The sequence below is a fragment of the Aricia agestis genome, chromosome 14 (assembly GCF_905147365.1).
Source record: "Aricia agestis chromosome 14, ilAriAges1.1, whole genome shotgun sequence".
Taxonomy (NCBI): Eukaryota; Metazoa; Arthropoda; class Insecta; order Lepidoptera; family Lycaenidae; genus Aricia; species Aricia agestis.
The window spans coordinates 9,527,431-9,541,209 of NC_056419.1; the positions used below are offsets into that span (position 1 = coordinate 9,527,431).

At 37.2% G+C, this 13,779-nt stretch overlaps 1 long non-coding RNA gene across 1 annotated transcript in view; it reads right to left on the reverse strand.

The window, feature by feature from the left end:
• LOC121733596 overlaps window positions 1–13,779 on the reverse strand; it is a 53,254-nt gene that overhangs the window by 6,434 nt on the left and 33,041 nt on the right. The window lies entirely within an intron of this gene.

The following is a 13,779-nucleotide window of genomic DNA, read 5'->3' on the forward strand; positions in this document are numbered from 1 at the left end:
CAAAAAATTTATTTTGCACTTTTAAAACGAATGTTCTATTGAAGGTGTTATTACACTTTAACATAATATTATAATGATGCATTTCATAATCTCATAATTTCTCCTCGAATAAAATTTTTATTCACTCGTATCACTCGTATGTTATGTCTCTTAAACTGTTAAATTTCTGTCTCTTTCATAAAACATGTAACGTATATTTACTACTTTGTTTTCGAAAAATATCTTAAAATAACCACAAACGCCGGCTAGTTAACGCCATATTGTTAACAAAACGTACTTAGCGCCGCAGTGGTGAGCGCTGAACTAATTCAATTAGACGGCGGCTTTTGAATCAGCTGCTGTGGTGTTAACGTTTTATGTGAGTCGAATTTTCAATTAAAAAGCTAGACGTGTGATTGAATGGCGTTGTTCAGTCAAAGTGCTAGCTGTTTGATTGGACGGCTATTTTAATCAGTAGGCAGCGACACATAATTTGTTAGTGATCTCGAGGTTAGCGAGTTAATGACGGTCAAAATGAAAATTAACCGTCATTAACTAAGATAGCTCTCGACAACGTCATAATAAATTAAATCTGAGTTAAGGCGCGATTCCACCGCGGCGCACGCTGTGCACGGCGGCCACGTGGTGCACGGATTTATATTGATTGACTAGTCTAATCATATAAATCCCGTGCACCGCGTGGCCGCCGTGCACAGCGTGCGCCGCGGTGGAATCGCGCCTTTAAGTCGTCTAAAACAATGTAAATACTAGGAGCACTTAAAGGATTAGGTGTGGAGCATCCAATAAAAGAAAACGGTACGTAAAAGCCTGAACGTGTAAGTGTTTCTGTACGTAGGTATGTACCTTCACTTCTAAAATGACCTTTATGCTGTCGAGATAAGGTTTACTTATTGAATATTAGAGGTAAAATAATATCGAACGAACGTTCCGTTCCCACTTTGCTTACCTCTGGAATGACCTTTAAGTACACGACTTAAGATTCACACGTTGGAACTCAGGTAAATACGTTGTGAACGAACTATAAGTGCAGTATGTAGGCATTTACGAAAATGCATGTAGACTGTTGAGTGCTTTGCCGCAAATGTAATGTCATGTTGTTTAACGCTTTGTATGTTTAACTATGTAATTTAATGTTTGATAGCATTAATGTAAGTGCAATAATTTCTAACATGCAACATAGTTTCATACACAGTTATTTGATAAGACTGGTTTAAGTTAAATAATTTTTATCTCCGACGAGAATAGAATTTAGAATTGGACGAGACAGTATGTAATTTTCGTACTTTTATTTTTAATTTTGATGAATTTAGCATCCTAAAAGATTCCTTAATTAAGAATCCTGAATTAAGGATCCGGAATTCGTTTCCCGAATTTAGGATTCTGAATATTTTAGAATTTTTAACTTAGGACTCTTAATAATTAAGATACTCAATTCATTATCCTGAATTTCGGTTCCTAAAATTGATTGAATTGGATCCTAAATTTCGTATTTCTTAATTTCTATTACTTAACAATTTAGGACTTTTTATGAAAAATAGAATACAAAAAAAGATATAAGGTTTTTTACTCATGGCAAAACAAGGTTTTCTAAATTTAAAATACATCAGACAATCATGATGAAAAAGGTAATCAAACTGAAGTTATAAAACAAAATAAAAGCAACAACAATTCATTTCAGCGAGTGTTAGGTGGTAATGATACGTGTTGTATGGAATGAGTTTCCTAAATTGTTTCGTGACTTCAAGCTGTTACATAAGGCCGAGAGCACACGGGACGTGTAACTTTGTTGAAGCTGTAACGATTCTACCATTTTCAGGTAGGTTCGTTACGAAATTATAGCTTTGGCTTATCGTGAGAACTGTAGTTAGAGAGTTTTAGACTGGGTTGAACAAGCAACGAAGGTGCGTTTATGTTGCGTTTTAAAAGTAGAATTCCGGTAACGTATTATTATGTTACATAAAATATCTTTTCATTTTTATATAATATGTTTACATATATACAAGAACCATAAAATCCCTTAGTCCTGACCGAAGATGACTAAATGCCTTAGGCATACATTACACGTTAGGTTTTGTTGTCAATTTTACCACAGTCATGGCTGTAACTGATGGATAACCTATGAGCGTGACAGTTCCATGAAGTTGATTGACGAAAATCTGGATATTTTGATTTTTGCTTCATGCAACCATCAGTCACGAATTTTGAGTGAGTGTAGTCACATCTGACAAAATAGGAAAAAAATTAGAATACCTTTGAAAACTTTGGCTTTGACTGACATAAAACTGAAGAGAATTGAGTGACCGTCTAATACCATTCGTCAGTCCATCAGTCACTATCAGTCAAACATAATTCATGATTGGCGGAATTGACTGTCGCTTGCATGAGCGTGTAACGGATGCCATAGACCTTCATAAAAAAACAGTACATAGTCACGACAATATTATAATATTATTTAGATTAAATTAACCTGTATCCCGATTCCGTTTTTTCATTTAGTTTAAGAAAAAGATATAAAAAGCAATTATTTTTAAACCAAAAGCATATAAACTAAAAGCATTTTTTGAGAAAATTAAAATAGCACATAAATTAAAATAACACATAAATTATTGTTATTATAGTATTGCTTTAATTCGCAGACACGTGTGACACGAGCCTTTTCCATACGTTTTAGAATGTACGCCGCTTTTCAAATCAAACTTTATATTTGGTGCGAACTCCACGTGTTAGGCCTGCGAGGGTCGGAGGTGCTGTAGACGTTTAATTTAGTACCCTTTTGAACCTTATTGCTATAGTAATAGAGTTGATAAGCGGTTCATTAGACAATCTGTCCGTAGGGTTTATACAAGGGGTGATACAAATACGCTACTCGATTGGGAAATGAGCCTCGTGATTGGAATTTGGAATATATTTTACCTAAATAACATACTTATTACTCGTACTTGATTAGCCGTTATATTATGGCACAAAATAATGGCTAATCTGTTGGGGCTGGAGCCTGGAGCCGTTTACTGGAAGGTGCCTCGATGATGGTGTGGAATATGAAAACTGATTTAGACTCAATACGATTTATTGATACAATATGATTTACATAAGTATGACACTTTGACATGCGCACACCGGCGGTGGTCCAATATCGAGTGAGGGGGGCGCGCCGCACAGCCCGGGCGCAGGCCTACGTAAGCCCTGCGTGTGTGCGTGTGACGTCGATGATGTGATGCGTCGACAAATCTTATAATTTGACATAATTGGTTGTAAAATATACTGATACCGGGTAAGGGTGCCGGTTGGCAGCGGGTGTGGTTCATGTCGCCGGCTTCCAACTTGTACCTTCAGGCCGCCAGAATTGTCGAATACATCGCCAGCTAGAGAGCTTAAATAGGTACGGTTGAGTTTTAAGGTATCATAAAAAAAGCATTTTTCTATAAACTCCTTTTAGACATAATAACGCAGTCTTGCTACGCGTAAAGGCTACGCCAAGCTATGCGATTATGCTACGAGCTACGCCATCATACTACATCGATATACTTGCTAGCTACGTCCAGCTACGCGCATAGGCTACGCCAATCTACTCCGCTACCGCCTACGCGTTTAAGCTACGTTCAGCTACGCGCGTAGCTGACTTCGCGCGTCGTCAGGCTTTGCACTAAAAGGGGAGACAGACGTGCGAGTAAGTACGCGGACTTATGGCTCGACGATCTTAATCGCCTGTGTGTGAGCAAAGAGTCGCGAGCCGCGAGCCTGGGGGCATGGTAATCCAGTGTGAGCGATTCTCGTGTGTCACCGACGCGAGCCGAGTAAGTTCGCGAACTTAAAACCCGCGTACTTTAAGTTCGTACATCTATCAGACACTTAAGAGCCCCTTTGTGCGGCGTAAATGGTGCGGCGGCTATAGTCACACGTGTAAACCCCGCATAAGGGTCAATTCAGAACATAATGCGGCGAGGCGCGGCGCGGCATAAATTTGTATGGATTTGACAGGTTTTAATTGCTTGAGATGTCTTGCGAATCCGTCAAATCCATATAAATTTAGAAATGCATCTACGCATCGCGTTCTGAATCAACCCTAAGCTTACGTCGAGCTATGCCTGCTACGTCGAACTACGTGCATGGCATCTAAACTCTTTGTAAACGTCAAAGTACGCGCTTAGGTTATATTACGCGCTACGCAGTAATCCTACGGTCTACGTCACTACGCACTAAGCCTACGTAGCTCTACGCGCTTTGTCTACGGTACTTACGTGACGTTTATCCTGGTATTAGGGACTCTTTGAATGAGTTGCCCAGATTATGTCTTAGCCCCTAAAATATAGCCTAATTTGGATGTGTTTGAGGGCTTAGTCCTTATTCATCAACTCAGATCTTTACTAAGTTTACTAAATTCTTGACAAACAATTTGAAGGGATGAAAGTGACATGAGTAAAATGACAACAGGGTATACAAGCATGTACGCGAATTCCATATCCTTTTAATCTGCCTGTCTGTCCGTCCGTCCGTCCGTCCGTCTGTCTGTCTGTCTGTCCGTCTGTCTGTCTATCTATCTGTTTGTCTGTCTATCTGTCTGTCTGTCTATCTGTCTGTCTGTCTATCTGTCTGTCTGTCTATCTGTCTGTCTGTCTATATGTCTGTATGTCTGTCCGTCCGTCCATCCGTCCGATCGTCCGTCCGTCCATCCGTCCGTCTGTTTGTCGGTCTGTCTGTCTATCTGTCTATATGTCTGTCTGTCTGTCTGTCTATTACCTCTTCACGCCCAAACGGCTGAACCGATTTTGGTAAAATTTGGTATAGAGTCCTGGGAAAGGACATAGGATACTTTTTATCCCGAAGGAATGTTCGCAGTTCCCTCGCGATGAATGAATTTTGGCGCAACGGAGTTACGGGCGTCATCTCGTTATTAAGTATAAAATATAAACTACTTTTATAATTTACTCGTAATGTACCAAATATCAAGTGCCGGTGCCTTAGGGCCTGTTTCACCACTTACTGATAAAGTGCTGAATAGGCTATTCACAGCTTTTTGACAGTATCTCCATACTTCAGCTGTCAAGTTAAGTGGTAGATAGCCTATTCGGCACTTATCAGGAGGTGGTGAAACAGGCCCTTAATATGGTTTATAATGGTTTTACTATTATTTCGTAAACAAAATACGTGCTTCCACTACTTACTGTGTTATATTTATAGAAGCAACGGACGACATGATTATCGCGTTAAAGGTGAGAACGTGAGCCTCTTGAAATGGAGACACCGTAACATATTTTGTACTTAAACAAGAGAAAAGATTTCCTAGTTTAAAAATAGAGTTACCGAGGAACACATACTTACTTGTTATATTATAAAGAGGCAGATGTTGTTAGTTTGGGGTGACCTTTAAATAATTAATTCAAAACATTTTTCACCAATAAAAAGTAAAACTATTGGTGAGGCTATATTTTTTTCTAAATTTTCAAATGGATTGTAGCGTTTAACATTTAAAACAGAAGGAACATCAAAATTATGTCGTTATATCCAGTTAGTCGTTATACGTAATGTCATTATAAATGATTTTTGTGTTTTAACAAATACGATTATCTTTCCCAAGTAAACACGTTGGGTTCAGTGGCATTGTCACGTGTGGTAATTGGTTTACTGTTTTGTCCTGTCTGACGAGTTTTGTTTACAATTTTAAGGTTATATCTCTATTTTATTTAATCCATACTAATATTTAATGCGAAAGTGTGTATTTCTGTCTGTCTGTAACCTCTTCACATCTAAACCGTTTTTTACTTTGAGTCCCGGGAATGGACATGGGATACTTTTTATCCTGGAAAAATGTTCGGTTCCCGCGCGGTAAACGCGTGGGAACCGAACTAAAAATTTTGGCGCAACGGAGTTGCGGGCGTCACCTACTTAAGTATAACTAGAGATCGCCCAATGGTCAAAATTCGACCTTAGTTTCAACTTTCAACGACATAATATTTAGGACTACTACCTATATTTTGTAAAAAAATATTGACTTTATCATATTTTTTTTCAACTCTTGGCTCTGGGACTAAGCTGATCTCAGTCTGGCCGTGTAAGCATTGTATAATAGTATATTAGATTCAATAAAAAAAACTATAATCCATTTTCAATTTGTCAACTTGTTGTCAACAGACTTCAAACATAAATAAAAGAGTATAATTCGTATGTAAGTATAGGCTTGTCACTAAAAATCTGTCATTTTTCATGTAGGTGTGTTGTAGTGTGTGTAATGTTTTATTTGTTAAAAAAATGTATGATAAAAGCATAATTTCAAAATAATATTAGTTCGATGCACTCCTTCACCATATAAACTATAACTGTGCAAAATTTCATGCACCTACGTATCCCCATTTTTCGTAATAAGGGTTACAAAGTTTTTCGTTCGCGTATTAATATTATGAATATGTCGTTGTACAATTCCAGGGTTCCTACCTAATTTAAGCCTAATTTGACTGGACCATGTTAGTACTACTGTTTTTATTGTTCTGTTGTGAAAAAAACATTATGACGTCACACGCCCTTGGCTTAGTGCCGGAGATGACGGCGTGTCTTCCAATTTTTTTATTTTGAAATAACTTTTGAATTATTGTGAAAAAAAAAATAAAACAAAAATGTTTTGTTATAAAACTTATATAAAATATTTCCATTTATAAAAAAAAAATGTTGAAATACTCAATTAAGGATTTAGTGAATATTACAAGTGCCTACCTGTTGCTATTATGGATTACGAGCAAAAGAAAAGCCAAATAAGCCCCTTAAATATTAACTTTTTTTTAGTATTTGCTGTTACAGCAGCAACATAATATATACACAATCTGTGAAAATTTCAGAAGTCTATTTATAGCGGTTCTTGAGTTACAGCCTGGCGACAGACAGACAGACGGGCAGACATCGAAGTCTCAGTAATAAGGTCCCGTTTTTACCCTTTGGGTACGGAATACGGAATAAACGAAGGCGACCCAAATACAAATGAAGCGTTAAAGGAGTAAAAATTCAAGGCTGTATGCAAATTTTGAGGGAAAGAAGATTAATTGGAAACCCGAAACTCTTATCTTTTTACAGGCGAGTAGTTCTTTAGGAAATTGCGTTTTTCAGATAGTAACCGCCGTTTCAATCAAGATTAGCGAGGAGGTCCGACGTAAAACGATTAGGTTTACTAAATTGTATAGTAATATATTTTAGGGTTCGGGTTGTATGTTACAACCTACTTTGCGGTACAGATATTTTTATGTACCATCGCAGAAATTGATTCATAGGAATTAGTAGCTTTTTGAGATAAAAAGTAACTTAGTAGAAGTACTACCTAGTCCCCCTCCTGGAACTCAAAGCATCTCCATACCCATCGAAATCGGTTCGAAAAAAAGTTCGAAAAATCGAAAGCGTATTATTGTGTAAGTGATGAATATGTTACATTCATAAATTCAGTTGAAAATATAATTAAAAATCTTTGCCAAGTTAATTGATTTCTTGCGTACATATAAGTAATGTCCGGTTTTGGGATCATAATATAAAGTAGTTTACGTATTTAATAGCCTTTTTGATTAGCTAAAGAACCAATCACCAACTGTACTGGAGTCCTGTCAAGGTACCTCAGAAATGGTAATTACCACAAGCTACAGTAGCTTGTTAGTTTCTTTGCATTGGATAATATACAAATAATAAAAAAACTTGAGAGGTGTCAAGGGACACCCAAATGGAACGAAGTTATTTTTTATGTTCAAAAAACCTGTATTATACATATTATACGCTCAAAAATTATTTAAAAAACGCCATATATTGACGCCCAGGAATACTAAAAACGCGTCGTCGATGTTAATTATTCTCAAAAAACGCCATCTAGTTGACGCACAAGAGTACTACAACGCCCTCTGCCCCTACCATGCAGGTACTAATGAGAAGTGTCGAGGTCAAATATCATTCTGTTTAGCTCCCTTTACGCCGAACGCGCGATAAGAAACTTCGTTCCAATAATAACTCCCACACCGGTTTCGGTTACGGTGGCCGGCTTCATTGAAACCAGGCCAGTTACACAGGAGTAATTTTATAGTGCCTAAGTGTGTGCGCAGTACACAAGAGCACTCTCTATTCCCTTTAGCCCCAATTTCACCAACGTCTGTTAGTGTTAACAGCTTGTTAAAATGTCATGTCTTCTCTTTCATTCATAAGAAAAACGAAAGAGGTAACGTGATACTAATTCCAGCGTTAACTTTAACGGTCGTTGGTGAAATTGGGGCTTAGTCTCATAACCCAGCCTGACAGACGACCGACATGACTGGCGAGAGATCACGTACACAACCGACTTTTTACATGCCCATGCGACGCATGGATCATCTTACTTGTCAGACAATCAGGTGATCAGCCTGCACTGTCCTAACCAAACTTGGAAATAACATGTTTCCAACGCGGGAATCGAACCCACAACCTCCGAGTCAAGAGCCACGCTCTAAACCACTCGACCACGGAGGCGTTAATATACAAAGATGTTATGCAAACGAATATAGCATAATCTAAATATAGTAGAGGATATCCAATTTAGCGTTGAAATTGAAACAGCGGAGAGCTGACCACCGTGAAATCAACAATTTCTTGCCCCCGCCCCAATTTAGCTCGAAGCATTGCAATGTATATTCTGAACTTGAGATAATGTTTTATATAATCTTTCTCTCTCTCTCGGTCTACTAATCACCTTTGAGAAACCTTAATCCAAAGGACATATTATTATTGTTTTACTTACGTACGGTTCCCTGAAACAAACTTTGGTACAACGAAGTTGCCAGCAAAATCTAGTACATAATATTTTAGTTATAATATAAAGTCACAAGTTGAATATGTTATGAAATCAATAGCAACAAAGTTAGCTTAATATGATTTTAGAGTCCCTTTGTATGTTGGGTGTTAAAATATTAAGCGCCAGTTCACCCGCTCGAGTGCGGTAGTTTCATTATACTAAAATCTCTCCGAAGTGCCCTACCGTAAAATTTGCATTAAATACAGTTTAGTGAACTACGACTCACGTATACAGGATGTAACCAAACTAAGTGATAATATTTTAGAGCCACCGCAAACAGGGCGACTTGTCGCCGCGTCTGGCGTGGCGTTGTCGTTTGCATCTAGCGTCTTGTCACCGCGACTAGACGCTGAGCTGTCGCTGTCGCGTGTCGCCTAGTGTGCGCCTACACTAACAAAGACGTGCACCTTCCTAGCACTCACAGCGAGACTGACGATGCGCTGTCGCTAGACGCAGCGACTAGTAGCGAGCGCGCGCGACTCCCCTAGCTTGTCATCACGACTCCGCGACTCTGACGCCAAGTGTGTGGAGCTTCGAACAAAATATATGAAAATTGTCGGCTGTAGCCTGTCGTCGCGTCTAGTCGCCGAGCTGTCGCTATCGCGTGTCCTTTGTATAGTGTTTACTGTAAAAGTAGCAGCGCTGAAAGAGCAATTTATTTTTTACTTTTCAATGTCATGAATTTTACCATACAAAAGTTTAAAAAGTTACTCTTTCAGCGCTGCTACTTTCACGGCGAACTCCATTTAGGGGACATATTCACACCCATACCATTCAAGTATTATCACTTAGGGCCTGTTTCACCACTTTCTGATAAAGTGCCTAATAGGCTATTCACAACTTTTTTTACAGATTCTCCATACTTGATCTGTCAAGTTAATTAGTGGATTGCCTTATCAGGAAGTGGTGAAACAGGCCCTTAGTTTCATTACATCCTGTGTAAACTTCGTTTGTTTCAATTAGGTTTAAACTTTTTTACTGCCGCGCTCCGAAACATTTAATCATTAATTATTATTAAACTTATATTACAATAAACTAATTATTATTCGTCCCTGATTGCGGTAGTTACACTTTTTTTTTGACAGTTTACAACAATTGTACAATCAATAGTTCCAGAACGACGAAAAACAAAAAATATTCATTATTCGAAACACGTAAATTTAATAGAATTTGATGTGAAAAAAATAAAAAAGACTGCATATCAGCAACAAAGAATTTAATTAAGCAGTGTCAAATTCAGATGGCCGCGAAAAGATAACTGAATTAGATTTCAAAATCTAAATCCACTTGATATTATTTGTATAAAAAGTGTTTTTTTAATTTATTTTTAGATTGAAGATTGTTACATAGAATCAATAAAAAATGCTTGCAAGTCTTGCGACACTTCGACGGTTAATGATCTCTTATAATTACCAGATTAATGGGCCGGCTCGACCGGAGAAATACCACGTTCTCACAGAAAACCGGAGTGAAACAGCGCTTGCGCTGTATTTCGCCGAGTGAGTGAGTTTACCGGAGGCCTAATCCCCTACCCTATTCCCTTCCCTACCCTCCCCTATTACCTCTTAAAAGGCCGGCAACGCACCTTCTGATGCTGCGAGTGTCCATGGGCGATGGAAGTTGCTTTCCTTCAGGTGACCCGTTTTCTCGTTTGCCCCCTTATTTCATAAAAAAAATATTATTGTTATTGTTTTTCCGAAGACCGAAGATTTTTTTGGGAATTTATTTCTTATAGATTAAAAAGATTAAAAAAGTCTGTTAAGTTTAGCTATTGACTCGGTTCGTGAGTTCAATTCCCGCGTTGGAAATAATATGTTGTTTCCAAGTTTGATAGCAAGGTAGAATATTTAGAATATTTTGTAATATCGACTCTCGGAGACTCGAAACTGATTATGATAAAAAGCTTTAAGAAGTGTTTCACCACTTCCTGATAAAGTGTCGGATAGGCTATCCACAACTTATTTGACAGATTCTCCATAGTAAAGTTATGTGATGGATAGCATATCCGGCACTTATCAGGAAGTGGTGAAACAGCCCCTAATCTCGTAAAAAAATTATGTACCTCCACCGCAATCAGTGAATTTCTGACCGAATTAAGTTAAGACCAACACATCTTGTGTTTTTGCACTAACTTAAATATCTGGTTCAAATTACAATACACTCTAATCGATTTGAAATTGGAACACATAACTATATCCCATCCTCGCCTGCTTAAATTAATTGCTCGTTAAAACATCGTTAGCAAACGTGCCTAAAGCACTAGCTATACGCGACTGAATCCAGTACGAAAAACTTGTAATATAAAAAAAAAACAGTTAAATTACAGTAACACCTGTTAATTCAGTGTAAATTACTTCTTATATCTGTGGTTTAATCTTTGAAAAAATAACACGGCTTAAAGCAAAGTAAAAGTGTTATAATTATTATAGTATAACACTTTTACTTTGCTAAAAATTGAATTAATAGGGATAGAACCTGTTACGATAATTTAAGTTGTTAGCATATTACCACATAATTACAAACCCTTTGAGTGTCAGAAAATGACATAGGATACCTTAACAAATGTAAGTTTTCCGCGCGATACATAAAGAGCGTAAAGAAATTGTGGGCGTGCTTCTGAAATGACAAAGAATATTTCTCTTAAGATTTTGAAATAAAAAATAGGATTTCGAACTGGCGCGCACTACGACTTTTAAGCGCGCGATTATTTTATCGACCTACACAAATTCAAATAAAATGCCACTTTATGACATAAGTAAGCTAAAGATTTCATTTGCTCTACGCCATTAAAAAGCAGCGGCAGCATGGGTCGCTAGATAAATGTCGGTAGAAAATGAAATCTGTAGCCTATTTCATAAAGTAACATGTTATTTGAATTTTGGTCGGAGCTAATAAAAAACATAATTTAGTTTTAATAAATTTCCGATTCAGTGTTCCTGAATCCAATTAAGCAACGTGTAGTTGCAGCTTAAGATCCGTTAGCATCTCCGATGCACGTCGTCTGGTTACAACGGCGAATGTAAAATTTAATTAGCGTAGAACCCCGGCATTAGTACGCCAAGCCACAGTGTCCCAGATGCTGTGACGTCACTCTTTATCCACATTTATGATTTCGTTTGTGAACAGAATACAAATGTAACACGAGTCGTGACTCGTGAGAGAAAGAGAAAAATTAGCGTTAGAAGTAGCTAAAAAAAAATCAAAAATATTTATTTTTACAATTTACAGTTTCAACTTAACAAATTAAGCAGAGATTGGGACCACCTGGTAAGTGTTATTACTTGTATTAGGCCGCCCCGCTCTTCCATAAACTATAGCATACATAACAACAATATTTAACTATAAAATATAACAGGTAAGGTTGGGTTGCACCAACTAACTTTAACTATAACTTTAACTACAATGCAAAATTTCAAATCTTTGGTTGAAGTTAAAAATGGACGCCATCAAGACGCCACATTTAACCATAACCATAGAGCTCGACAAGGTTTTAAATGCGCGTGGCGAAAAAAGGAACTAATGCTGTCATCATACAAAAAACGCCATTTTTGACAGTTCTCAGCTTTACCAGCAGCGCCCCCACCCACGTTCATTTATAACCTTGTTGGACCAACTGTCATCTGTCAATTTCTCCGGTCAAAGTTAAGGTTAAAGTTAAAGTTAAATTTGCCTTAACTATAACCATAACTTTAAGTTTAACTTTAACCACGCCTTTGGTGCAAGCCAACCTTAGTAACCTAAAATTACTTTGTTTACAAATAGCTGTGTAACATGTTACTATAAATACATAAGTATTATGATCGATGCATATTATAATAATGTTTAAAAGTGTTGTTTACAATTGCTTTTCTTGCTCGATATCAATGATGGCCAAAGACAGGCACTTAAAATATTCAGAAAATACTTAGTTGTCGTTATATTTACGGAACCCTTCGTGCGCGAAAATACTTAGTTGTCCTTATATTACGGAACCCTTCGTGCGCGAGTCCGATTCGCACTTGGCTGGTTTTATACAAAATTGTAATTCAAGTATAATATTTATCCGGAAGCGAAAAAAAAATCCCTGAAAAAGACTACAAACAAAAACTTTTTAATTTAATCTCGCTTGCTCGCTGAAGTTCAATTCTCATCGTATTATTTCGATATAATTTTTAATTATAACGACCTCGGATTCACGAGCGCCGTAGTTTGAAGCGTTTTAAAAAACTCGTTTCATGATAAAACAACTAAAAGGCTTTGGTTATAAAGTTGATTATTTTATGGTTATCTCTTTATTCAGTGCTTGTCATAACTCATACAACCAATTGTAGGGGTCAATTAATGAGATATACATGTAGACAATAAAATTACAAGTCATTATCATAAAGTATTAATACCTAGCGGAATAGAGCAACAATCTCGAGCTGTCAAACGAAACCGAAATTGATTTACGTCTTTGTGTAAAAATATGTGTACGTATACACTTACACAAGCATCTTTCTAAGAGACTAAATTGTCAACGTGCCGATAAGTGCCGACTGGACGTTAAACAGATGAAAAAAATTGGTTCCGCTGTCATGTATCACACGCCTCTTTTTAAACACGTAGTGTTACTTATAGTGACATCTCGCTTGCTCAGGCCTTTGCTTCCCTATTCCGCTAGGTATATCAACTTTATGGTCCTTATCATGCGAAAACTACACATTTTTCAGGGGTAAAAACTATCCTTTTTCATTCCAAATAGAACGACTTAAGAGGATACATTAGGGCTAGAGAAATGAAAAACAAGTATTTGTAAAACCGATTGCTGTCTTGAGGCTTGAGCCTGTGTTCCTATGTTTTTCTTTGTTTAATCAAGACTTTGTTTTCTGGATGTTTGAATACAGCAGAAAATCTGGCCATTTTTTTGGATTTTTGAACTTTCATATCTTTTTTAATTATTAAATTAAGAAAAGAAAGAAAATATAGGGACATGCTAGTAGTGGCCATAGATATTCAGGAACAAAAGTTATACC